Here is a 27,937-nt window from a genome sequence, read left to right as displayed (position 1 = left end):
CTGTAAAAGAAAATAAGAAAAAAAGAAGATCTAAATATTGTCACAAGAGCCATATAAATTATTTAGAGCTAAGCATACGTAGAAGGCAATATAACTAACAAACTGAGTACGAACAGTTAAACTCCGCCCAACCCAAGGTTAGGAAAAGACTGTTGTTACTTTATGAGAACAGACCCTCTTCTTAAGGAGCAGATCAGTAAGTGAGAGTGAATCAAAGAAACACAGCATTTGAAAAGTCAGCTAGTCCAAGCCTCTTGATCGCACATACAGAAGCTGAAGCCCAGATAGGTTGAGTTACTTGCTAAAGGGCCCAATGTCCTGACTCAAGGACTAGCATTTTTCACTCAGTCGCAAGACACAATCAAATGCAGTACCTTGGAGAGAGATGGGGAAAAAATGAAGAAATCAATTATATAGTTCCTCATCTTTAAGTACAGAAATAGCTGTGACAAAATTACACGTATTGAGGGAAAATTGAAGTGCAGAGTTTAAAATGTCAATAATCCACAGGGAAACTGGAGACCATTTAAAATATTCATATTAAATCTCTCTAGAAAAGACATTAAAAGATGTCCAATCAAAATGTGAATTTTATAATAGACATGGTATGATACAATTTATAATAGATATGGTATGAACCTTTCCCTTTCACGGGAAAGCATCGGCTGGGAAAAAGGAATTGTTCTTGAAAATGGGGCCTGTGCTACTGCAGACACTGTGCTCACCCTAGGTCCATCGAATGCACTGATGTCAGCACTGAGGTCACAGAATTCCGCTGTGCGCCTGGCAACCCTGCAAACATAACAGCCCTGGTGAGCACTAGGCAGTACTGCTGGTTCACTAAGTGGTACAAGTTTTTCAGCCATTTAGGAGACTTGACTATTTTTGTTTGTATTGAATCATTTCACGGATTGCCCAAGAGCCAAGAAGGGCCAACCTGTAGGGAAGAGGAGGAGTTGGACATCTCTTGAGGCATCTTCTAAGGGAGACTTCTAGTTGGTACGATGGAACGGCGACAAAAGAGGAAACATCTGGAAAATGAAGAGTCCCAGGAAACTGCCGAGAACGGAGGAGGTATGTGGGGGGCAACTTGTCTGGGGCACATGGGTTTCTGCCAAACTGAAGCTTCTCTAGGAAGCGGGGGACTGAGAACGTGTCACCTGTGAAGCAGGGAGCGAGAGACCTTGTCTCACTGATGCTGCCGTATCTATCTGGAGGGCCCCTGTGGTGTGAGACGGCACAGAACGGCCAGATGACCCCTGGGAGTTGGGAGGTCAGCTCCGCTGGTCTGAGGACTCTCTCCTGGGGCAGCCGGGCCTGGAGCTTTGTCGGACTCACAGCAGGCTGCATCCTGCTTGCACAGACCTAGAGGTGCAGCTTTCCTCAGTCCCCGATTTCTCTCTTATTCTCTTGGATCTTTCCCTGGGGTCATGAGGTGGGGGATGTGAAGGATGCAAGGATGCTGAGAGAGACCCATGAGTTGCTTGGCCTCTTTTACCAAAGTGGAAAGAGAAGCCCCATGAGTTGAAGGCCCTGTTGAAAAATATCTTGACAAGTGGAATGCACTTTGAAAGAAGATTGTTTGTCTAGGGATGGTGTCATATTGAAAGCAAGGAGGATTTATTCCTTCAACAGGAAGAATTTCCCAAAGGAGATCAAGGGAAGGGAAGGGTTTTCCAGAGACTGAGACCACGTGAGCGGGGGTGAGAAATGGCCTCAGGGTCCTGCGGGGAGCTCTGAGAGCCACGGGCCACGTGGTGCCTGCGTGCATTAAATGTAGGCGAGTAGCTTGCCCTGGGAGAGGGGTGGTCACCCCAGAGCTCCAGCTAGAGGCCTCTGCCCCAGATTAGAGCCCAGTAGCTCCTACAAGGCCCAGGGCCCTGGAGACTGTAGGATGGGCCCTGGGAATGGAGCTCTAGACAGCAGGCAGATTTCCAGGCATTGGCTGGGACAGTCTGGGGAAGGCAATGACTGCCCCTGACCATTCAGAATATTTTGCTCTATGTTCCTGTGTGTGTGTGGGTGTGTGAGTGTGTGTGTGTGTGTGTGTGTGTGTGTGTGGTAGTGCAGAGAAGAGCGAGATGAATGGGGTTAGAGTGCTTACCAGATATAAAGTCTGCGTGGTAAAGTTCTTGTCACCCTGCCTGGACCTGGCTGACACTCGGTGTACGTAAGAGTGTATACAGAATTCTTGTTAGGGGTGTTTTATGAGACAGTAACTCATAGACCCATGTACACTCTGATGCAGCAAAAATATCACACACCCCACATTTAACTTCCTTAGTAAACCACACACAGCACATAGAGGTATATACACGGATCCCTCCTGTACTACGTTCTCATACAACCCACCTGTATCACAATCCTCTCCTCCAACACCAAACGCTGGAGATGAGATATGTATATAGACACTCACACTATATATATAGGACACGCACACACACTCACACTATATATATATATATATATATATATATATATATATATATATATATATATATATATATATATATATATATATGTATCTCCACAACTCTCGCACAAACACAGCTAACTTCAGCCATCGCTAAATACCTCTGTAAGAACCAGTCACGTGCCATACACACCACACTTGTAACACATTCTTGAGTAATGCCAGACCCGCTTTGTACAAACCACAGTAAACCACAGTCTCAGTAACCCATGTCAGGATTGCCAGAGAAAATATGGGCTATCCAGTTCAATTTGAATTCCAGATAAAGAACAAGTAATTTTTCAGTATCAGTATGTCCCAAATATTGTATGGGCCATACTTACACTAAAACTAAGTAAGAACAAATACTGCATGGGAATACTTACACTAAAAAATTATTCTGGGTTTATCTGAAACTGAAATTTAACTGGGTGCCTTGTATTCTTGTTCGCTAAGTCTGGCAACCCTTATATACTTACCACCAGCTGATGTATTATATATTTATTGTAGTTTTGTTTAGTGTGTGTCTTCCCCTATTAGAATGTGCAGCGTTACCAAAGACTACAACAATGGAAGAGTGCCGGATACACAGGAGTAGCTGCTTACTGAATCTTGGTGAATGAATGAATGAACACGCACCATAAATACAAGCCACACCATGTAATGAGGAAACGTTACATGTCCCAGAATTCCTGACTTGTGAACAGAAACCATGCACACAAAGGCCACAGACACAGATAGACACGTCTGCACTGTGCTCCCCATGCCAACCCCACACTTACCACAGACTTAACTGATACACATCACTCACTCTTCCCACACACTCACAGTCACCACCGAGGCCTACATTACCAACTAGACAGTGAGAGAATAAGTATTGATTGGAATTAAATCCTGGAGGATCCACTGGGAATCACACTCTCAACTGTGTGTATTCACTGCACCTGACACGTGTCACACACTCAGTAAATATTTGTGGACAGAGGACTGATGAACCCACCCTGAGCCTTTCATTCCTCCCTCAGGAATCTCGAAGTCACAAGAGGATCCCCCTCGGCTTGGATCCACTGTGGTGGCCCAAGGCTGCAGCCCAGGGGCAGTGGAGGTCTCCTCTGCCCCTAAATACTTCTTCTGTACTTCTAGTCCGCGCAAGCTCAGCTACGCTGGTAAGGGCGCGGGGCTCCTCAGGTGAGGGGGTGCTTGGCTGTGAGGCAGGAGGCACACAGATCCCAGGGAGGCTGAGAGGAAATCCAGGGTCATCAGAGGTGATGAGGGCTCTGTGGAGGAGCCTGGGCAGGATGGCTGAGCTGTTCCGAGGGCGTGGATGCCAGCTGAGTCTGGGGGGGCGGTGTGAATACTGGTAGTACCATGGTGGGGAAGTCAAGGAGCAGGGGCCGGAAAGGTCTGGGCTTGAGGTGGAGGGAAGAGGGACCAGATTAAGCATCTTCAGAGGAAAATGTAGGCTTTGTCTTTGCCTTTGCTTCCAGAGAAGGACAGAGTTCTGCATCATACACCTCCAGCCTGAGAGCAGGACCATCCAGCTCAGGTCCACACAGCTCACACATACAACTGCCCTCCAGGCACAGCCCTTCTCACAGCACACATAAACCCCAAGCACCACAGCCCCATTCCACAAGTAATGCACCACCAATATTACCAAAATCACACTCCTTGTCATACACGCATCCAGCCGCATCCCTCACATACCACAGCCCTCACCACCATACTCCACACCCCTGTATACAGACACCGCTCCAGTATCCCCCCCACGCACATGAAAAGCCCACAGATGACAGCAGATACACCGCTCCATCCTACGGCCAACAGACACCAAGCTCACGACATAGCTACGTCATGCAAATGTCCCTCTCTCGTCTACCACACCTGCTCCCTCAGCTTCCGGCACGGCCCATGCATGTTATTATGGTTTTAATTTCCTTTTTCAGCAATGCGGAGATTTCGAGACACTGCCTGGCCTACAGCACCCCTAGCCCAGGTTCAGGAAGAAGGGGAGACCGCTCCCCCATCACACTGTGTCTCCTCCTCACTCTCTTCACCCTGTAAGGACTATCTGCACCCAGACAAAGAGGAAAGGGGCATGAAAATATACTACATGCAGGTACAAGTGAACAAGGGTGTCGCTGTCTCCTGGAAGACAAATAAACACTTGGAGTTGCCTGAAAAGCAGCTGACGATAGAAGAAGTGACCCTTCCTGAGGATGCGTGCACAGTAGGCACTTGCCCCTCTGATGTGTTCACCGAAAGCCTCCTGTCTGACAGTGAGCCCACTGGGGAGGAGAAAGAGTATGATGAAAGGGCAGAGCCAGGCAGCCCATCAGGGTCACCTGCCATCGAGGAGAGACCCAGGGCCAAGACACCGGACTGGATGGTGACCATGGAGACCGGCTTCAGGTGCATGGCCTGCTGCCGGGTCTTCCCCACCTTGGAGATCCTCCAGCAGCACGTGAAGGGCGGCGTCCTGCAGGGCTTCAGCTGCCGTGTCTTTCATCTCAACATGGCCCAGTGGATGGGCAATGTGGAATCCGAGAGCACACCTTAGGAGGAGGAGGAGGAGGAGGAAGAGAAGCAAGAAGAAAAGGAGAATGAGGGAGAGCAGCCCACGGGGGAAGGCCCCAGCCCAAAGAGACCCCGCAGGCAGGGTCTTTTCTCTCCTTTGAGTTCCAAACAGCAACTGAGATTCATGGGACAGAAGATCCTGGAAGACGGTGTGGCCATCCCTTGGAAGAGGTAAGGCTTGAGGCTGGCAGTCTTCTGAGCCTATGTCACGGGGGCCCAGAGGAGTCTAAGGGAAGGGGCCGCACACATGTGCTGGTTTACCTAATGGCTCTGCAGTTGCATCAAATGGGACACACCCGGCACTAACAAAGGCATTGACCTCTGTTGACGTAAACAAGAAGGTGGAGCCTTTTCCTAGGAGTTTTCTCAGGGTCTGCACGATGGACCTCAACTCTTAGAGGACGTACTGCCAGCAGCTCCTTCTCGGCAGAGAGAGCCAGGAGTGGTCTCAAGAGAGGACAGGGGCCCTTGCAGGACCAGAACTTTGAGGTCTGAGAGCCTTGGGCCTGAGCCGAGATCTCACCCTGACCACTGGACCGAGCCTTCTGTGACAAAGGGGAATATGAAAGAGAGTCACGTGGAAATGAGGTCCCCCGAGATATGGAAATGTTCCAGAACCTTCGTTGCGTGGTAGTTGATCTGGAGCCAAGCTCACTGTGGTGTGTGTGGCTCTGAGCATTAAGGCAATGCTGGAGGGTAACCCTGACCAGCAGAGCTTGGAGTGCTTCTTGTCTCTTCCTGTCCTACCTCATTTGTTTTATCCCTTCCAGGGAGAAGAAAGGACCCTCGGGAGAGTAGCAGACAGAATGCCGTGGTCTGAAGGAGGATGAAGGGACCGGCACTCAGTCTAACATCATATGACAATAGAAGCGTCCTATGCAATAAAGGGCATTTTCCAAACCTTTCCTGGAGCTTTTATTTAAGGACATTTTTCTATCTATGCATCTATCTGTCATCTACATCTGTATCTTTCAAGGTTTGTGAACAAGCTTTCACATAAGCACTAGAGACGTCCGCCAGCATTTTCCAGAAGAGGCCTGCAAATTGCTGGGGACTCCTCACAAATAGGGAACGGCCACAACCCCTGCCACACAGACTATGCGTGTGGCCCTCCTGACGTACTCCCACTCTCTCTCTGAATTTCCCAACGTCTGAGATGAGGGTGCTGGCTGGAGGCAATGATCACGTGCAGGCTGAATCTTCTCCAGATTCTGATTCTCTTCCTGGGCATATCGTCCTCAAGCACAGTCTCCATGTCCCTGGCCACACTGATCTCTCTCCTTCAGTCCTTCCCTCCCTCCCTCTCCTGCCTCCCAGTGCAGAGAATACTTTTTTGCATTTGAGACGACATTTATTTTTGGTTCACAGAATTCTCACCTGTTCTACTGTGGCCTCCGTTGTGAACATTCCAAAGCTGAGACTTTTCTGTTTTTCTCCCTCATTTCTGCTGAGTCTTTACCTTCCTAATGCAGTGAACTCAGAGTGCCTAGCTGACTGGATGGGGAAAAATATCCAGGGGGCAAAGAGAAATAATAAAAGAATATATCAGTTAATTTTTCATAGTGTTATCCAACTACATATTTTTAAAATTTTGGAATAATATTAGGAATCTTCTCTTTATAAAAAACTGAATTATCGGGCTTCCCTGGTGGAGCAGTGGTTAAGAATATGCCTGCGAATGCAGGGGACATGGGTTCGAGCCCTGTTCTGGGAAGATCCCACGTGCCACGGAGTAACTAAGCCCGCACGCCACAACAACTGAGCCTGCGCTCTAGAGCCCGTGCCACATCTACCGAGCCCACGTGCCACAACTACGGAAGCCTGCGTGCCTAGAGCCCATGCTCTGCAACAAGAGAAGCCACTGCAATGAGAAGCCCGTGCACCACAACCAAGAGGAGCCCCCGCTCACTGCAACTAGAGAACGCCCGCTAGCAGCAACAAAGACCCAATGCAGCCCCAAATAAATTAATTAATTTTAAAAAATTGAATTAGTTTCAAGGGTACAATGTATAAAAGTACAATAAAAGCCCCCCTTCAAACCCCCCAACCCCACTCTCAAGATGGAATCGATATGCTGTGATACAATTTATAGTCGTAGTACTACTCCTCCTCCCACCACATCCGAAATCCTCTGAGCCAGGTGCAGCAGCTTCCTTTCACAATGCTAGGACCCGCCACAAGACACATGATAATCCCTTTGGACATTTCAAGGAGCGGCACCAAGGGAACAGTACCGGGGAAATGCCACTGACAGCTCAGAATATCCATGGCATTTCTAGAGACTCGGCACTGCTCTCGCTCTGGGAATGAAGGTCCAAAAAGCACATCGGAGAATGTTCATAGTTGTAAACAAGCTCCACCTTTGAAACACGATCTACATAGAACCACATATACAAGCCTGCACGATGGATGAAGCCAAGGTCTCCTCCATGATTTCCCTTCTGACCACCTTATTGTCTCCTCAACCATAAAAGGTGAACTTGAAACTCAGGACCTTGCCTTGTCACCAGAAACATCCAAGCTTGGATCAGTCTTTCTAAGACCAGATACTTGCTCTCTGAACTATTAGAGACTTGTCACATACACACAGGTAGAACAGGATTATTTCTATCTACCTGGGGACATGGAGTCTTTCACATTGCTCCTGTTAAAACTCTCACAACAGCAAAACTTTACCTACAAAGGGTTCAAGCTATGACACTCCCAATTTCCACAAACCTCCTCAGCTCTTGTGAGTCACATGCAGCCAATTCCAGGAATTGGAAACATGGTTGTGAGGATGAAACTGACTTTGGGGCTCCCCTTGGATATGGTCTTCCAGACTTACCAAAAGGCCATTAAGAGGAAGGTTTACCCCACCTCAGGGAAACCCGAGGCAGTACTTGCAGTCAAGGGCTGGCCATGGCTTCTGAGCTACATCCAAAAAGAATTTCATACTGTACCTGGATCTGCTGAAGCCATTTCTGACTGTCCGAGAGCCAGCATGTACCGCTCCTCAACTGCCTCCATTGTGGCCGCTCCTCAACTGCCTCCATTGTGGATCATCAGTAGGGCTGTCAGATTTAGTAAATAAAAATACAGGATACCCAGTTAACCTTGAACTTCACATGAATAATAAGTCATTATTTTTAGTATAAGTAGATCCTATGAACTATTTGGGGCATACTTATCTTCAAAATGTACTCGTTGTTTTTCAAACATTCATATTTAACTAAACAGCCTATATTTCATCTGTCAACCCTACTCAGCAGAAATGATGGAGGCTCATAGAGATCCAGGAGACGCCTCAGCGCCTCCTCAGCTTTTATTTCTACGTCCTGGACAGCGAGCACGAACCTTCCACTCCGTCATTGGCTAGAATGGAGGATATTCTCTGTTTTAGAGCTTTTTCTACTTGTCATTGTTATTATCTTCCTTATTTTAAAGAGATGTTTATTTTTCCCCAAACTTAATAGCTCATCCAAAAGTATTTCAAAGTTCATTAGACAAGGGAAAAACAACATGGTTCTGAAAAGTGAAGGAAACCGCCTGGTGTTTAGTAAAGAAGTAGTAGGGAGATTGAAAAAGCCAAACTTAATAAGCAGATCTCTCCAAGGGTATTTTCAGAGCTTGATACCCTCCCACACCCTGAAAATATTATTACATCAAGAATGTAGAACTGCTAACCAAATGTAAGGCTCCCATATGATTCTATCAAACTGAGGATGCTTCTTTACTAAGCAGTGAGCACACTTGCTGCCCCAGGGACCTTGGCAGTTGCAACGTAGGGCTCTTCCCTTTGGGATGGAAACAGCAAGTTTTCCTGTGGTCTACACGCTGGCCCCAAAAATACTACACTCCCAATACTTGTCAACTTTAAGTATTTTCCTACATATCTCCATTTTTCTGTTACTATTTGGGCTACATCCTAGACTTGACACTACATAAATTGCATTCAAGAAGATATTTTTAAAAGTTGGTAGGAAACCTTAAATCTATGGCTTGCAGTCCCTGGCTTAATTTCATCCAGGTGCATAAGGGTTTTCAAAAGTAGTCAGGTTAGTTACCCCGTATCACAGCCCCACGCTTGTGTCACAGGTATAAAAATGGAACATGATATTTAAGGTTTTAGTTGCCAAATCATCAAGCCTCCCACACAGAGGCAATAGAGCAAAATGATTACAGAGGCATGGATTTTGATTTGCTCCAGCGTCTTGGGCAAGTCACTTGGCCTCTGTATTTATTTGTACTTATCTGCACTTATCTGTCACTTGGGGGTCATAATTGTACCTGGTCCATGGGTACGCTGTACAAATGATCTGTAAAGTAGTTACAAGAAACCGACACAGAGTAAGCACTCCACAGACATTGGCTATTAACTATTGGAAATAGTTCTCCGTGAAACAGATGACTTTATCTGTGGATGACTCGGTGGGAGACAGTGAATCACAGAATCACAGCATGTTGAAAGTGACCTAGTTCACACTCTTATGTGAAAAAAAGAAAAGTGTGCATGGTTAGAAAATGTCTGAAACTTTACCTAACAAATAGTTCATCATGTTAGCATTGAGGATTAGAATAAATCAGGAAAGGAGGAAAGAAAAACTTGAGTGTAATTCAATTTCTCTATCATTTGTGTTTCTACACTGAGACTCTGAATACACTGGAAGTGCAATTTTTTTTAATGTGGCGGGATAAAGGTTTTCAAGTTTTCCTGATCCATCCATATTATTATCTCAGAATTGCTGGCAGTTCTTGCCATCTTCGGATCTACACCCATGTGAGTCAGTGGGCCATTCTGGACGGAGGAGATAATAGAGCAGAAGTGAAGTGAGAGGAAAGGAGAGACAAGATTTTCTCTTTTCTCTTCAAAGAGGAAAGGTCTTTGGAATGGGAACAACTCACAGCCAAACTTTGGGGAAAGGATGTGATGGAAAATGAGACAAACATCCTACCCCTGTGATGAGAAGGATTCCCTGGGCTGGATGGAGGGAGGTCACAGGTGGCTGGACAAGGAAAGCAACTAGGGAGAAACACACACAAGTGCAGGGCAAACACCCTGAGGCCACTCAGCCTGACTCCATGCAAACATGTGTCCAGCAGCCAGCCCTTCACCTGTGGCTCCCCAGCAAGACAGGTACCTCGGGGGTGCCAACTCATTCTGAGTCCATTATGCCTGGGCATTCATAAACCGCTGTCTAACGTGTGAGGAATAAACTCTCAATGTTTATGAGGAAACTGGGGAAGGAGATTGAAAGGTTACTTAAACGGAAAAAAAAAGAAGTTCAGCAAGGCAGGATGGTAGAGAGACAAGAAAAAGACCTTAAAAGATAGAAAGGATTTGCCAAAGAAGAGAAAGAAAAAGAAATGATTCCGAATGGGTTAACCTGCAGCTAGGAAGTTAAGGAAGAATATTGATGGGTGAAGACTATGGAATAAAGCGAATAAAATTTATCCAAAATTGCTGAGAATATGGTAAGCAGCATGATTATCAAATTATGAATTGGCTGCAATGGCATTCTAGGGGGACACTAGGAAGGGGAAGCAAATGTTCCTGAGATGACAGTAGCAGGGGGAAAGTTGTTTCAGGGGAAGATCAGTCTTGCAGAGGGTGTATCAGAGGAGGGCAAGTGTGAGCAAGCAAGGAAATACTAAGTGTATACGGTTCCTTCACTGAGTGCACCCAGCCCCGCGGTCAGCCTTGAGAACAAGCAGGACTTCAGGTACTGGAGCTACATTTCAGTCATCAAGACTTGAGAAGACACCCTTAACTCAGGTCTTCTCTTCAAACTCCATCTTTCCTTCTTGACCTTCATTTGGCCTCTTCCCTTACCCTCCAGCTGTGGACTGAGGCCACAGAGCAAGATGGGTCACTAGTGTCCTCCATCCCCTGGCGACTGTGGTTCACATCACTGGAGTACCAAAGGCAATAACCAAGTAACAGACACAAGAGTGTATGAAGAAGAAGAGATTCTGATAAGGCTTTCTGTGACAGTGTGGGCCAAGTCGGCTCTATATGGCTGGTATCACGTGAATTATGAGCAGCCTTAGGGGAGAAGTTCTCAGAAGGCAGAGCCTGGCTCTCGAGAGGCTCTGCGTGCTCACAGCCCACTCCAAGACCTCAGTTACAGCTTCGGCCCCCAATATCTCTCCCTCTGCCTGCTCACAGTTTTTGAAGTCTTCTTTCCTCCACATTTCTCTTGAGAGGTGGAGGAGGAAGATGAGCTTCAGGCCAGCTCAGACTCCCCTGGGATCCCAGCAGGATGCCTATCATTAACCTCCCACCTTCTAGGAAACTCCTAAGATCTTCACATTTGGGGCAGTTCTCATTTCAGCTGTGCTTCAAATTGCTGGCTGGAGACGGCCTGTTGGAAGGTGGCTAAAAGCAAGTAGCAATCCTTCGGGCAGCCTGGCCCTTCTCGACTGTCAGACATCTTCAGGGATATTCTAGGAAATGTTGTTTGTTCTAGAGAAGGGAGGGAAACAATCCAATTGTCCAATAATGCTTGAATGGAAAATAAATGATGCTATATGCATGTGATCAAATAATATCAAACAGTCAAAAATCAAAGACCTAGATCTATATGGATTCACGTGGATAAATCTTGAAAACATAATATTGATTGAAAGAAAATAAGATAAAGAACGTTAGATTGTGATAACAGGTATGTAAGTATTTAAATATTTAAATCAATTCAACATATTGCTTCTATATATAGAGATGCAAGAAAATAAACTTTATCCAAAGAACACATTATTTACATTTAATATGCTCATTTATCTAGGAGACCCAAAAGAACCCACAGATAAACTAGCAGGAACTAATAAGACGGTTCAACAAGGCACACACATACAAGATCAATAAATTTTAAAAATCAATCAGGCTCCTCTACACTGGCGATAACAAATTAGAAACTGTAAAAGAAAATAAGAAAAAAAGAAGATCTAAATATTGTCACAAGAGCCATATAAATTATTTAGAGCTAAGCATACGTAGAAGGCAATATAACTAACAAACTGAGTACGAACAGTTAAACTCCGCCCAACCCAAGGTTAGGAAAAGACTGTTGTTACTTTATGAGAACAGACCCTCTTCTTAAGGAGCAGATCAGTAAGTGAGAGTGAATCAAAGAAACACAGCATTTGAAAAGTCAGCTAGTCCAAGCCTCTTGATCGCACATACAGAAGCTGAAGCCCAGATAGGTTGAGTTACTTGCTAAAGGGCCCAATGTCCTGACTCAAGGACTAGCATTTTTCACTCAGTCGCAAGACACAATCAAATGCAGTACCTTGGAGAGAGATGGGGAAAAAATGAAGAAATCAATTATATAGTTCCTCATCTTTAAGTACAGAAATAGCTGTGACAAAATTACACGTATTGAGGGAAAATTGAAGTGCAGAGTTTAAAATGTCAATAATCCACAGGGAAACTGGAGACCATTTAAAATATTCATATTAAATCTCTCTAGAAAAGACATTAAAAGATGTCCAATCAAAATGTGAATTTTATAATAGACATGGTATGATACAATTTATAATAGATATGGTAGGAACCTTTCCCTTTCACGGGAAAGCATCGGCTGGGAAAAAGGAATTGTTCTTGAAAATGGGGCCTGTGCTACTGCAGACACTGTGCTCACCCTAGGTCCACCGAATGCACTGATGTCAGCACTGAGGTCACAGAATTCCGCTGTGCGCCTGGCAACCTTGCAAACATAACAGCCCTGGTGAGCACTAGGCAGTACTGCTGGTTCACTAAGTGGTACAAGTTTTTCAGCCATTTAGGAGACTTGACTATTTTTGTTTGTATTGAATCATTTCAACGGATTGCCCAAGAGCCAAGAAAGGCCAACCTGTAGGGAAGAGGAGGAGTTGGACATCTCTTGAGGCATCTTCTAAGGGAGACTTCTAGTTGGTACGATGGAACGGCGACAAAAGAGGAAACATCTGGAAAATGAAGAGTCCCAGCAAACTGCCGAGAACGGAGGAGGTATGTGGGGGGAAACTTGTCTGGGGAACATGGGTTTCTGCCAAACTGAAGCTTCTCTAGGAAGCGGGGGACTGAGAACGTGTCACCTGTGAAGCAGGGAGCGAGAGACCTTGTCTCACTGATGCTGCCGTATCTATCTGGAGGGCCCCTGTGGTGTGAGACGGCACAGAACGGCCAGATGCCCCCTGGGAGATGGGAGGTCAGCTCCGCTGGTCTGAGGACTCTCTCCTGGGGCAGCCGGGCCTGGAGCTTTGTCGGACTCACAGCAGGCTGCATCCTGCTTGCACAGACCTAGAGGTGCAGCTTTTCTCAGTCCCCGATTTCTCTCTTATTCTCTTGGATCTTTCCCTGGGGTCATGAGGTGGGGGATGTGAAGGATGCAAGGATGCTGAGAGAGACCCATGAGTTGCTTGGCCTCTTTTACCAAAGTGGAAAGAGAAGCCCCATGAGTTGAAGGCCCTGTTGAAAAATATCTTGACAAGTGGAATGCACTTTGAAAGAAGATTGTTTGTCTAGGGATGGTGTCATATTGAAAGCAAGGAGGATTTATTCCTTCAACAGGAAGAATTTCCCAAAGGAGATCAAGGGAAGGGAAGGGTTTTCCAGAGACTGAGACCACGTGAGCGGGGGTGAGAAATGGCCTCAGGGTCCTGCGGGGAGCTCTGAGAGCCACGGGCCACGTGGTGCCTGCGTGCATTAAATGTAGGCGAGTAGCTTGCCCTGGGAGAGGGGTGGTCACCCCAGAGCTCCAGCTAGAGGCCTCTGCCCCAGATTAGAGCCCAGTAGCTCCTACCAGGCCCAGGGCCCTGGAGACTGTAGGATGGGCCCTGGGAATGGAGCTCTAGACAGCAGGCAGATTTCCAGGCAGTGGCTGGGACAGGCTGGGGAAGGCAATGACTGCCCCTGACCATTCAGAATATTTTGCTCTATGTTCCTGTGTGTGTGTGGGTGTGTGAGTGTGTGTGTGTGTGTGTGTGTGTGTGTGTGTGTGTGTGTGGTAGTGCAGAGAAGAGCGAGATGAATGGGGTTAGAGTGCTTACCAGATATAAAGTCTGCGTGGTAAAGTTCTTGTCACCCTGCCTGGACCTGGCTGACACTCGGTGTACGTAAGAGTGTATACAGAATTCTTGTTAGGGGTGTTTTATGAGACAGTAACTCATACACCCATGTACACTCTGATGCAGCAAAAATATCACACACCCCACATATAACTTCCTTATTAAACCACACACAGCACATGGAGGTATATACACGGATCCCTCCTGTACTACGTTCTCATACAACCCACCTGTATCACAATCCTCTCCTCCAACACCAAACGCTGGAGATGAGATATGTATATAGACACTCACACTATATATATAGGACACACACACACACACACACACACTATATATATATATATATATATATATATATATATATATATATATATATATATATATATCCACAACTCTCGCACAAACACAGCTAACTTCAGCCATCGCTAAATACCTCTGTAAGAACCAGTCACGTGTCATACACACCACACTTATAACACATTCTTGAGTAATGCCAGACCCGCTTTGTACAAACCACAGTAAGCCACAGTCTCAGTAACCCATGTCAGGATTGCCAGAGAAAATATGGGCTATCCAGTTCAATTTGAATTCCAGATAAACAACAAGTAATTTTTCAGTATCAGTATGTCCCAAATATTGTATGGGCCATACTTACACTAAAACTAAGTAAGAACAAATACTGCATGGGAATACTTACACTAAAAAATTATTCTGGGTTTATCTGAAACTGAAATTTAACTGGGTGCCTTGTATTCTTGTTCGCTAAGTCTGGCAACCCTTATATACTTACCACCAGCTGATGTATTATATATTTATTGTAGTTTTGTTTAGTGTGTGTCTTCCCCTACTAGAATGTGCAGCGTTACCAAAGACTACAACAATGGAAGAGTGCCGGATACACAGGAGTAGCTGCTTACTGAATCTTGGTGAATGAATGAATGAACACGCACCATAAATACAAGCCACACCATGTAATGAGGAAACGTTACATGTCCCAGAATTCCTGACTTGTGAACAGAAAAAATGCACACAAAGGCCACAGACACAGATAGACACATCTGCACTGTGCTCCCCATGCCAACCCCACACTTACCACAGACTTAACTGATACACATCACTCACTCTTCCCACACACTCACAGTCACCACCGAGGCCTACATTACCAACTAGACAGTGAGAGAATAAGTATTGATTGGAATTATATCCTGGAGGATCCACTGGGAACCACACTCTCAACTGTGTGTATTCACTGCACCTGACACGTGTCACACACTCAGTAAATATTTGTGGACAGAGGACTGATGAACCCACCCTGAGCCTTTCATTCCTCCCTCAGGAATCTCGAAGTCACAAGAGGATCCCCCTCGGCTTGGATCCACTGTGGTGGCCCAAGGCTGCAGCCCAGGGGCAGTGGAGGTCTCCTCCGCCCCTAAATACTTCTTCTGTACTTCTACTCCGCGCAAGCTCAGCTACGCTGGTAAGGGCGCGGGGCTCCTCAGGTGAGGGGGTGCTTGGCTGTGAGGCAGGAGGCACACAGATCCCAGGGAGGCTGAGAGGAAATCCAGGGTCATCAGAGGTGATGAGGGCTCTGTGGAGGAGCCTGGGCAGGATGGCTGAGCTGTTCCGAGGGCGTGGATGCCAGCTGAGTCTGGGGGGGCGGTGTGAATACTGGTAGTACCATGGTGGGGAAGTCAAGGAGCAGGGGCCGGAAAGGTCTGGGCTTGAGGTGGAGGGAAGAGGGACCAGATTAAGCATCTTCAGAGGAAAATGTAGGCTTTGTCTTTGCCTTTGCTTCCAGAGAAGGACAGAGTTCTGCATCATACACCTCCAGCCTGAGAGCAGGACCATCCAGCTCAGGTCCACACAGCTCACACATACATCTGCCCTCCAGGCACAGCCCTTCTCACAGCACACATAAACCCCAAGCACCACAGCCCCATTCCACAAGTAACGCACCACCGATATTACCAAAATCACACTCCTTGTCATACACGCATCCAGCCGCATCCCTCACATACCACAGCCCTCACCACCATACTCCACACCCCTGTATACAAACACCGCTCCAGTATCCCCCCCACGCACATGAAAAGCCCACAGATGACACCAGATACACCGCTCCATCCTACGGCCAACAGACACCAAGCTCACGACATAGCTACGTCATGCAAATGTCCCTCTCTCGTCTACCACACCTGCTCCCTCAGCTTCCGGCACGGCCCATGCATGTTATTATGGTTTTAATTTCCTTTTTCAGCAATGCGGAGATTTCGAGACACTGCCTGGCCTACAGCACACCTAGCCCAGGTTCAGGAAGAAGGGGAGACCGCTCCCCCATCACACTGTGTCTCCTCCTCACTCTCTTCACCCTGTAAGGACTATCTGCACCCAGACAAAGAGGAAAGGGGCATGAAAATATACTACATGCAGGTACAAGTGAACAAGGGTGTCGCTGTCTCCTGGAAGACAAAGAAACCCTTGGAGTTGCCTGAAAAGCAGCTGACGATAGAAGAAGTGACCCTTCCTGAGGATGCGTGCACAGTAGGCACTTGCCCCTCTGATGTGTTCACCGAAAGCCTCCTGTCTGACAGTGAGCCCACTGGGGAGGAGAAAGAGTATGAGGAAAGGGCAGAGCCAGGCAGCCCATCAGGGTACCTGCCGTCGAGGAGAGACCCAGGGCCAAGACACTGGACTGGATGGTGACCATGGAGACCGGCTTCAGGTGCATGGCCTGCTGCCGGGTCTTCCCCACCTTGGAGATCCTCCAGCAGCACGTGTAGGGCGGTGTCCTGCAGGGCTTCAGCTGCCGTGTCTTTCATCTCAACATGGCCCAGTGGATGGGCAATGTGGAATCCGAGAGCACCCCTGAGGAGGAGGAGGAGGAGGAGGAAGAGAAGCAAGAAGAAAAGGAGAATGAGGGAGAGCAGCCCACGGGGGAAGGCCCCAGCCCAAAGAGACCCCGCAGGCAGGGTCTTTTCTCTCCTTTGAGTTCCAAACAGCAACTGAGATTCATGGGACAGAAGATCCTGGAAGACGGTGTGGCCGTCCCTTGGAAGAGGTAAGGCTTGAGGCTGGCAGTCTTCTGAGCCTATGTCACGAGGGCCCAGAGGAGTCTAAGGGAAGGGGCCGCACACATGTGCTGGTTTACCTAATGGCTCTGCAGTTGCATCAAATGGGACACACCCAGCACTAACAAAGGCATTGACCTCTGTTGACGTAAACAAGAAGGTGGAGCCTTTTCCTAGGAGTTTTCTCAGGGTCTGCACGATGGACCTCAACTCTTAGAGGACGTACTGCCAGCAGCTCCTTCTCGGCAGAGAGAGCCAGGAGTGGTCTCAAGAGAGGACAGGGGCCCTTGCAGGACCAGAACTTTGAGGTCTGAGAGCCTTGGGCCTGAGCCGAGATCTCACCCGGACCACTGGACCGAGCCTTCTGTGACAAAGGGGAATATGAAAGAGAGTCACGTGGAAATGAGGTCCCCCGAGATATGGAAATGTTCCAGAACCTTCGTTGCGTGGTAGTTGATCTGGAGCCAAGCTCACTGTGGTGTGTGTGGCTCTGAGCATTAAGGCAATGCTGGAGGGTAACCCTGACCAGCAGAGCTTGGAGTGCTTCTTGTCTCTTCCTGTCCTACCTCATTTGTTTTATCCCTTCCAGGGAGAAGAAAGGACCCTCGGGAGAGTAGCAGACAGAATGCCGTGGTCTGAAGGAGGATGAAGGGACCGGCACTCAGTCTAACATCATATGACAATAGAAGCGTCCTATGCAATAAAGGGCATTTTCCAAACCTTTCCTGGAGCTTTTATTTAAGGACATTTTTCTATCTATGCATCTATCTGTCATCTACATCTGTATCTTTCAAGGTTTGTGAACAAGCTTTCACATAAGCACTAGAGACGTCCGCCAGCATTTTCCAGAAGAGGCCTGCAAATTGCTGGGGACTCCTCACAAATAGGGAACGGCCACAACCCCTGCCACACAGACTATGCGCGTGGCCCTCCTGACGTACTCCCACTCTCTCTCTGAATTTCCCAACGTCTGAGATGAGGGTGCTGGCTGGAGGCAATGATCACGTGCAGGCTGAATCTTCTCCAGATTCTGATTCTCTTCCTGGGCATATCGTCCTCAAGCACAGTCTCCATGTCCCTGGCCACACTGATCTCTCTCCTTCAGTCCTTCCCTCCCTCCCTCCCCTGCCTCCCAGTGCAGAGAATACATTTTTGCATTTGAGACGACATTTATTTTTGGTTCACAGAATTCTCACCTGTTCTACTGTGGCCTCCGTTGTGAACATTCCAAAGCTGAGACTTTTCTGTTTTTCTCCCTCATTTCTGCTGAGTCTTTACCTTCCTAATGCAGTGAACTCAGAGTGCCTAGCTGACTGGATGGGGAAAAAGATCCAGGGGGCAAAGAGAAATAATAAAAGAATATATCAGTTAATTTTTCATAGTGTTATCCAACTACATATTTTTAAAATTTTGGAATAATATTAGGAATCTTCTCTTTATAAAAAAACTGAATTATCGGGCTTCCCTGGTGGAGCAGTGGTTAAGAATATGCCTGCGAATGCAGGGGACATGGGTTCGAGCCCTGTTCTGGGAAGATCCCACGTGCCACGGAGTAACTAAGCCCGCGCGCCACAACTACTGAGCCTGCGCTCTAGAGCCCGTGCCACATCTACCGAGCCCACGTGCCACAACTACGGAAGCCTGCGTGCCTAGAGCCCATGCTCCGCAACAAGAGAAGCCACTGCAATGAGAAGCCCATGCACCACAGCCAAGAGGAGCCCCCGCTCACTGCAACTAGAGAATGCCCGCTAGCAGCAACAAAGACCCAATGCAGCCCCAAATAAATTAATTAATTTTAAAAAATTGAATTAGTTTCAAGGGTACAATGTATAAAAGTACAATAAAAGCCCCCCTTCAAACCCCCCAACCCCACTCTCAAGATGGAATAGATATGCTGTGATACAATTTATAGTCGTAGTACTACTCCTCCTCCCACCACATCCGAAATCCTCTGAGCCCGGTGCAGCAGCTTCCTTTCACAATGCTAGGACCCGCCACAAGACACATGATAATCCCTTTGGACATTTCAAGGAGCGGCACCAAGGGAACAGTACCGGGGAAATGCCACTGACAGCTCAGAATATCCATGGCATTTCTAGAGCCTCGGCACTGCTCTCGCTCTGGGAATGAAGGTCCAAAAAGCACATCGGAGAATGTTCATAGTTGTAAACAAGCTCCACCTTTGAAACACAATCTACATAGAACCACATATACAAGCCTGCACGATGGATGAAGCCAAGGTCTCCTCCATGATTTCCCTTCTGACCACCTTATTGTCTCCTCAACCATAAAAGGTGAACTTGAAACTCAGGACCTTGCCTTGTCACCAGAAACATCCAAGCTTGGATCAGTCTTTCTAAGACCAGATACTTGCTCTCTGAACTATTAGAGACTTGTCACATACACACAGGTAGAACAGGATTATTTCTATCTACCTGGGGACATGGAGTCTTTCACATTGCTCCTGTTAAAACTCTCACAACAGCAAAACTTTACCTACAAAGGGTTCAAGCTATGACACTCCCAATTTCCACAAACCTCCTCAGCTCTTGTGAGTCACATGCAGCCAATTCCAGGAATTGGAAACATGGTTGTGAGGATGAAACTGACTTTGGGGCTCCCCTTGGATATGGTCTTCCAGACTTACCAAAAGGCCATTAAGAGGAAGGTTTACCCCACCTCAGGGAAACCCGAGGCAGTACTTGCAGTCAAGGGCTGGCCATGGCTTCTGAGCTACATCCAAAAAGAATTTCATACTGTACCTGGATCTGCTGAAGCCATTTCTGACTGTCCGAGAGCCAGCATGTACCGCTCCTCAACTGCCTCCATTGTGGCCGCTCCTCAACTGCCTCCATTGTGGATCATCAGTAGGGCTGTCAGATTTAGTAAATAAAAATACAGGATACCCAGTTAACCTTGAACTTCACATGAATAATAAGTCATTATTTTTAGTATAAGTAGATCCTATGAACTATTTGGGGCATACTTATCTTCAAAATGTACTCGTTGTTTTTCAAACATTCATATTTAACTAAACAGCCTATATTTCATCTGTCAACCCTACTCAGCAGAAATGATGGAGGCTCATAGAGATCCAGGAGACGCCTCAGCGCCTCCTCAGCTTTTATTTCTACGTCCTGGACAGCGAGCACGAACCTTCCACTCCGTCATTGGCTAGAATGGAGGATACTCTCTGTTTTAGAGCTTTTTCTACTTGTCATTGTTATTATCTTCCTTATTTTAAAGAGATGTTTATTTTTCCCCAAACTTAATAGCTCATCCAAAAGTATTTCAAAGTTCATTAGACAAGGGAAAAACAACATGGTTCTGAAAAGTGAAGGAAACCGCCTGGTGTTTAGTAAAGAAGTAGTAGGGAGATTGAAAAAGCCAAACTTAATAAGCAGATCTCTCCAAGGGTATTTTCAGAGCTTGATACCCTCCCACACCCTGAAAATATTATTACATCAAGAATGTAGAACTGCTAACCAAATGTAAGGCTCCCATATGATTCTATCAAACTGAGGATGCTTCTTTACTAAGCAGTGAGCACACTTGCTGCCCCAGGGACCTTGGCAGTTGCAACGTAGGGCTCTTCCCTTTGGGATGGAAACAGCAAGTTTTCCTGTGGTCTACACGCTGGCCCCAAAAATACTACACTCCCAATACTTGTCTACTTTAAGTATTTTCCTACATATCTCCATTTTTCTGTTACTATTTGGACTACATCCTAGACTTGACACTACATAAATTGCATTCAAGAAGCTATTTTTAAAAGTTGGTAGGAAACCTTAAATCTATGGCTTGCAGTCCCTGGCTTAATTTCATCCAGGTGCATAAGGGTTTTCAAAAGTAGTCAGGTTAGTTACCCCGTATCACAGCCCCACGCTTGTGTCACAGGTATAAAAATGGAACATGATATTTAAGGTTTTAGTTGCCAAATCATCAAGCCTCCCAGACAGAGGCAATAGAGCAAAATGATTACAGAGGCATGGATTTTGATTTGCTCCAGTGTCTTGGGCAAGTCACTTGGCCTCTGTATTTATTTGTACTTATCTGCACTTATCTGTCACTTGGGGGTCATAATTGTACCTGGTCCGTGGGTACGCTGTACAAATGATCTGTAAAGTAGTTACAAGAAACCGACACAGAGTAAGCACTCCACAGACATTGGTTATTAGCTATTGGAAATATTTCTCCGTGAAACAGATGACTTTATCCGTGGATGACTCGGTGGGAGACAGTGAATCACAGAATCACAGCATGTTGAAAGTGACCTAGTTCACACTCTTATGTGAAAAAAAGAAAAGTGTGCATGGGTAGAAAATGTCTGAAACTTTACCTAACAAATAGTTCATCATGTTAGCATTGAGGATTAGAATAAATCAGGAAAGGAGGAAAGAAAAACTTGAGTGTAATTCAACTTCTCTATCATTTGTGTTTCTACACAGAGACTCTGAATACACTGGAAGTGCAATTTTTTTTAATGTGGCGGGATAAAGGTTTTCAAGTTTTCCTGATCCATCCATATTATTATCTCAGAATTGCTGGCAGTTCTTGCCATCTTCGGATCTACACCCATGTGAGTCAGTGGGCCATTCTGGACGGAGGAGATAATAGAGCAGAAGTGAAGTGAGAGGAAAGGAGAGAAAAGATTTTCTCTTTTCTCTTCAAAGAGGAAAGGTCTTTGGAATGGGAACAACTCGCAGCCAAACTTTGGGGAAAGGATGTGATGGAAAATGAGACAAACATCCTACCCCTGTGATGAGAAGGATTCCCTGGGCTGGATGGAGGGAGGTCACAGGTGGCTGGACAAGGAAACCAACTAGGGAGAAACACACACAAGTGCAGGGCAAACACCCTGAGGCCACTCAGCCTGACTCCATGCAAACATGTTTCCAGCAGCCAGCCCTTCACCTGTGGCTCCCCAGCAACACAGGTACCTCGGGGGTGCCAACTCATTCTGAGTCCATTATGCCTGGCCATTCATAAACCGCTGTCTAACGTGTGAGGAATAAACTCTCAATGTTTATGAGCAAACTGGGGAAGGAGATTGAAAGGTTACTTAAACGGAAAAAAAAGAAGTTCAGCAAGGCAAGATGGTAGAGACACAAGAAAAAGACCTTAAAAGATAGAAAGGATTTGCCAAAGAAGAGAAAGAAAAAGAAATGATTCCGATTGGGTTAACCTGCAGCTAGGAAGTTAAGAAAGATTATTGATGGGTGAAGACTATGGAATAAAGTGAATAAAATTTCTCAGAAGTTGCTGAGAATATGGTAAGCAGCATGATTATCAAATTATGAATTGGCTGCAATGGCATTCTAGGGGGACACTAGGAAGGGGAAGCAAATGTTCCTGAGATGACAGTAGCAGGTGGAAAGTTGTTTCAGGGGAAGATCAGTCTTGCAGAGGGTGTATCAGAGGAGGGCAAGTGTGAGCAAGCAAGGAAATACTAAGTGTATACGGTTCCTTCACTGAGTGCACCCAGCCCCGCGGTCAGCCTTGAGAACAAGCAGGACTTCAGGTACTGGAGCTACATTTCAGTCATCAAGACTTGAGAAGACACCCTTAACTCAGGTCTTCTCTTCAAACTCCATCTTTCCTTCTTGACCTTCATTTGGCCTCTTCCCTTACCCTCCAGCTGTGGACTGAGGCCACAGAGCAAGATGGGTCACTAGTGTCCTCCATCCCCTGGCGACTGTGGTTCACATCAGTGGAGTACCAAAGGCAATAACCAAGTAACAGACACAAGAGTGTATGAAGAAGAAGAGATTCTGATAAGGCTTTCTGTGACAGTGTGGGCCAAGTCGGCTCTATATGGCTGGTATCACGTGAATTATGAGCAGCCTTAGGGGAGAAGTTCTCAGAAGGCAGAGCCTGGCTCTCGAGAGGCTCTGCGTGCTCACAGCCCACTCCAAGACCTCAGTTACAGCTTCGGCCCCCAATATCTCTCCCTCTGCCTGCTCACAGTTTTTGAAGTCTTCTTTCCTCCACATTTCTCTTGAGAGGTGGAGGAGGAAGATGAGCTTCAGGCCAGCTCAGACTCCCCTGGGATCCCAGCAGGATGCCTATCATTAACCTCCCACCTTCTAGGAAGCTCCTAAGATCTTCACATTTGGGGCAGTTCTCATTTCAGCTGTGCTTCAAATTGCTGGCTGGAGACGGCCTGTTGGAAGGTGGCTAAAAGCAAGTAGCAATCCTTCGGGCAGCCTGGCCCTTCTCAACTGTCAGACATCTTCAGGGATATTCTAGGAAATATTGTTTGTTCTAGAGAAGGGAGGGAAACAATCCAATTGTCCAATAATGCTTGAATGGAAAATAAATGATGCTATATGCATGTGATCACATAATATCAAACAGTCAAAAATCAAAGACCTAGATCTATATGGATTCACGTGGATAAATCTTGAAAACATAATATTGATTGAAAGAAAATAAGATAAAGAACGTTAGATTGTGATAACAGGTGTGTAAGTATTTAAATATTTAAATCAATTCAACATATTGCTTCTATATATATAGATGTAAGAAAATAAACTTTATCCAAAGAACACATTATTTACATTTAATATGCTCATTTATCTAGGAGACCCAAAAGAACCCACAGATAAACTAGCAGGAACTAATAAGACGGTTCAACAAGGCACACACATACAAGATCAATAAATTTTAAAAATCAATCAGGCTCCTCTACACTGGCGATAACAAATTAGAAACTGTAAAAGAAAATAAGAAAAAAAGAAGATCTAAAAATTGTCACAAGAGCCATATAAATTATTTAGAGCTAAGCATACGTAGAAGGCAATATAACTAACAAACTGAGTACGAACAGTTAAACTCCGCCCAACCCAAGGTTAGGAAAAGACTGTTGTTACTTTATGAGAACAGACCCTCTTCTTAAGGAGCAGATCAGTAAGTGAGAGTGAATCAAAGAAACACAGCATTTGAAAAGTCAGCTAGTCCAAGCCTCTTGATCGCACATACAGAAGCTGAAGCCCAGATAGGTTGAGTTACTTGCTAAAGGGCCCAATGTCCTGACTCAAGGACTAGCATTTTTCACTCAGTCGCAAGACACAATCAAATGCAGTACCTTGGAGAGAGATGGGGAAAAAATGAAGAAATCAATTATATAGTTCCTCATCTTTAAGTACAGAAATAGCTGTGACAAAATTACACGTATTGAGGGAAAATTGAAGTGCAGAGATTAAAATGTCAATAATCCACAGGGAAACTGGAGACCATTTAAAATATTCATATTAAATCTCTCTAGAAAAGACATTAAAAGATGTCCAATCAAAATGTGAATTTTATAATAGACATGGTATGATACAATTTATAATAGATATGGTATGAACCTTTCCCTTTCACGGGAAAGCATCGGCTGGGAAAAAGGAATTGTTCTTGAAAATGGGGCCTGTGCTACTGCAGACACTGTGCTCACCCTAGGTCCATCGAATGCACTGATGTCAGCACTGAGGTCACATAATTCCGCTGTGCGCCTGGCAACCCTGCAAACATAACAGCCCTGGTGAGCACTAGGCAGTACTGCTGGTTCACTAAGTGGTACAAGTTTTTCAGCCATTTAGGAGACTTTACTATTTTTGTTTGTATTGAATCATTTCACGGATTGCCCAAGAGCCAAGAAGGGCCAACCTGTAGGGAAGAGGAGGAGTTGGACATCTCTTGAGGCATCTTCTAAGGGAGACTTCTAGTTGGTACGATGGAACGGCGACAAAAGAGGAAACATCTGGAAAATGAAGAGTCCCAGGAAACTGCCGAGAACGGAGGAGGTATGTGGGGGGCAACTTGTCTGGGGCACATGGGTTTCTGCCAAACTGAAGCTTCTCTAGGAAGCGGGGGACTGAGAACGTGTCACCTGTGAAGCAGGGAGCGAGAGACCTTGTCTCACTGATGCTGCCGTATCTATCTGGAGGGACCCTGTGGTGTGAGACAGCACAGAACGGCCAGATGACCCCTGGGAGTTGGGAGGTCAGCTCCGCTGGTCTGAGGACTCTCTCCTGGGGCAGCCGGGCCTGGAGCTTTGTCGGACTCACAGCAGGCTGCATCCTGCTTGCACAGACCTAGAGGTGCAGCTTTCCTCAGTCCCCGATTTCTCTCTTATTCTCTTGGATCTTTCCCTGGGGTCATGAGGTGGGGGATGTGAAGGATGCAAGGATGCTGAGAGAGACCCATGAGTTGCTTGGCCTCTTTTACCAAAGTGGAAAGAGAAGCCCCATGAGTTGAAGGCCCTGTTGAAAAATATCTTGACAAGTGGAATGCACTTTGAAAGAAGATTGTTTGTCTAGGGATGGTGTCATATTGAAAGCAAGGAGGATTTATTCCTTCAACAGGAAGAATTTCCCAAAGGAGATCAAGGGAAGGGAAGGGTTTTCCAGAGACTGAGACCACGTGAGCGGGGGTGAGAAATGGCCTCAGGGTCCTGCGGGGAGCTCTGAGAGCCACGGGCCACGTGGTGCCTGCGTGCATTAAATGTAGGCGAGTAGCTTGCCCTGGGAGAGGGGTGGTCACCCCAGAGCTCCAGCTAGAGGCCTCTGCCCCAGATTAGAGCCCAGTAGCTCCTACAAGGCCCAGGGCCCTGGAGACTGTAGGATGGGCCCTGGGAATGGAGCTCTAGACAGCAGGCAGATTTCCAGGCAGTGGCTGGGACAGGCTGGGGAAGGCAATGACTGCCCCTGACCATTCAGAATATTTTGCTCTATGTTCCTGTGTGTGTGTGTGTGTGTGAGTGTGTGTGTGTGTGTGTGTGTGTGTGTGTGTGTGGTAGTGCAGAGAAGAGCGAGATGAATGGGGTTAGAGTGCTTACCAGATATAAAGTCTGCGTGGTAAAGTTCTTGTCACCCTGCCTGGACCTGGCTGACACTCGGTGTACGTAAGAGTGTATACAGAATTCTTGTTAGGGGTGTTTTATGAGACAGTAACTCATAGACCCATGTACACTCTGATGCAGCAAAAATATTACACACCCCACATTTAACTTCCTTAGTAAACCACACACAGCACATGGAGGTATATACACGGATCCCTCCTGTACTACGTTCTCATACAACCCACCTGTATCACAATCCTCTCCTCCAACACCAAACGCTGGAGATGAGATATGTATATAGACACTCACACTATATATATAGGACACGCACACACACTCACACTATATATATATATATATATATATATATATATATATATATATATATATATATATATATATATATATATGTATCTCCACAACTCTCGCACAAACACAGCTAACTTCAGCCATCGCTAAATACCTCTGTAAGAACCAGTCACGTGTCATACACACCACACTTGTAACACATTATTGAGTAATGCCAGACCCGCTTTGTACAAACCACAGTAAACCACAGTCTCAGTAACCCATGTCAGGATTGCCGGAGAAAATATGGGCTATCCAGTTCAATTTGAATTCCAGATAAAGAACAAGTAATTTTTCAGTATCAGTATGTCCCAAATATTGTATGGGCCATACTTACACTAAAACTAAGTAAGAACAAATACTGCATGGGAATACTTACACTAAAAAATTATTCTGGGTTTATCTGAAACTGAAATTTAACTGGGTGCCTTGTATTCTTGTTCGCTAAGTCTGGCAACCCTTATATACTTACCACCAGCTGATGTATTATATATTTACTGTAGTTTTGTTTAGTGTGTGTCTTCCCCTACTAGAATGTTCAGCGTTACCAAAGACTACAACAATGGAAGAGTGCCGGATACACAGGAGTAGCTGCTTACTGAATCTTGGTGAATGAATGAATGAACACGCACCATAAATACAAGCCACACCATGTAATGAGGAAACGTTACATGTCCCAGAATTCCTGACTTGTGAACAGAAACCATGCACACAAAGGCCACAGACACAGATAGACACGTCTGCACTGTGCTCCCCATGCCAACCCCACACTTACCACAGACTTAACTGATACACATCACTCACTCTTCCCACACACTCACAGTCACCACCGAGGCCTACATTACCAACTAGACAGTGAGAGAATAAGTATTGATTGGAATTAAATCCTGGAGGATCCACTGGGAATCACACTCTCAACTGTGTGTATTCACTGCACCTGACACGTGTCACACACTCAGTAAATATTTGTGGACAGAGGACTGATGAACCCACCCTGAGCCTTTCATTCCTCCCTCAGGAATCTCGAAGTCACAAGAGGATCCCCCTCGGCTTGGATCCACTGTGGTGGCCCAAGGCTGCAGCCCAGGGGCAGTGGAGGTCTCCTCTGCCCCTAAATACTTCTTCTGTACTTCTAGTCCGCGCAAGCTCAGCTACGCTGGTAAGGGCGCGGGGCTCCTCAGGTGAGGGGGTGCTTGGCTGTGAGGCAGGAGGCACACAGATCCCAGGGAGGCTGAGAGGAAATCCAGGGTCATCAGAGGTGATGAGGGCTCTGTGGAGGAGCCTGGGCAGGATGGCTGAGCTGTTCCGAGGGCGTGGATGCCAGCTGAGTCTGGGGGGGCGGTGTGAATACTGGTAGTACCATGGTGGGGAAGTCAAGGAGCAGGGGCCGGAAAGGTCTGGGCTTGAGGTGGAGGGAAGAGGGACCAGATTAAGCATCTTCAGAGGAAAATGTAGGCTTTGTCTTTGCCTTTGCTTCCAGAGAAGGACAGAGTTCTGCATCATACACCTCCAGCCTGAGAGCAGGACCATCCAGCTCAGGTCCACACAGCTCACACATACAACTGCCCTCCAGGCACAGCCCTTCTCACAGCACACATAAACCCCAAGCACCACAGCCCCATTCCACAAGTAATGCAC

At 46.4% G+C, this 27,937-nt stretch overlaps 1 pseudogene across 1 annotated transcript in view; it reads left to right on the top strand.

The window, feature by feature from the left end:
- The first annotated feature begins 1,004 nt into the window (after positions 1-1,004).
- The window catches only part of LOC309816135 (protein FAM170A-like), a 44,546-nt pseudogene continuing 17,613 nt past the window's right edge, over positions 1,005-27,937 (top strand). The window contains exons 1-3 of the transcript in view: positions 1,005-1,074; positions 3,478-3,618; positions 4,399-5,082. The product of the transcript in view is annotated as a protein FAM170A-like (transcript). The remainder of the gene's footprint in view (positions 1,075-3,477; positions 3,619-4,398; positions 5,083-27,937) is intronic.

This window comes from Mesoplodon mirus (assembly GCF_964341445.2).
Source record: "Mesoplodon mirus genome assembly, contig: SUPER_14_unloc_2, whole genome shotgun sequence".
Taxonomy (NCBI): Eukaryota; Metazoa; Chordata; class Mammalia; order Artiodactyla; family Ziphiidae; genus Mesoplodon; species Mesoplodon mirus.
This window is presented reverse-complemented; position numbering and strand designations above follow the sequence as displayed.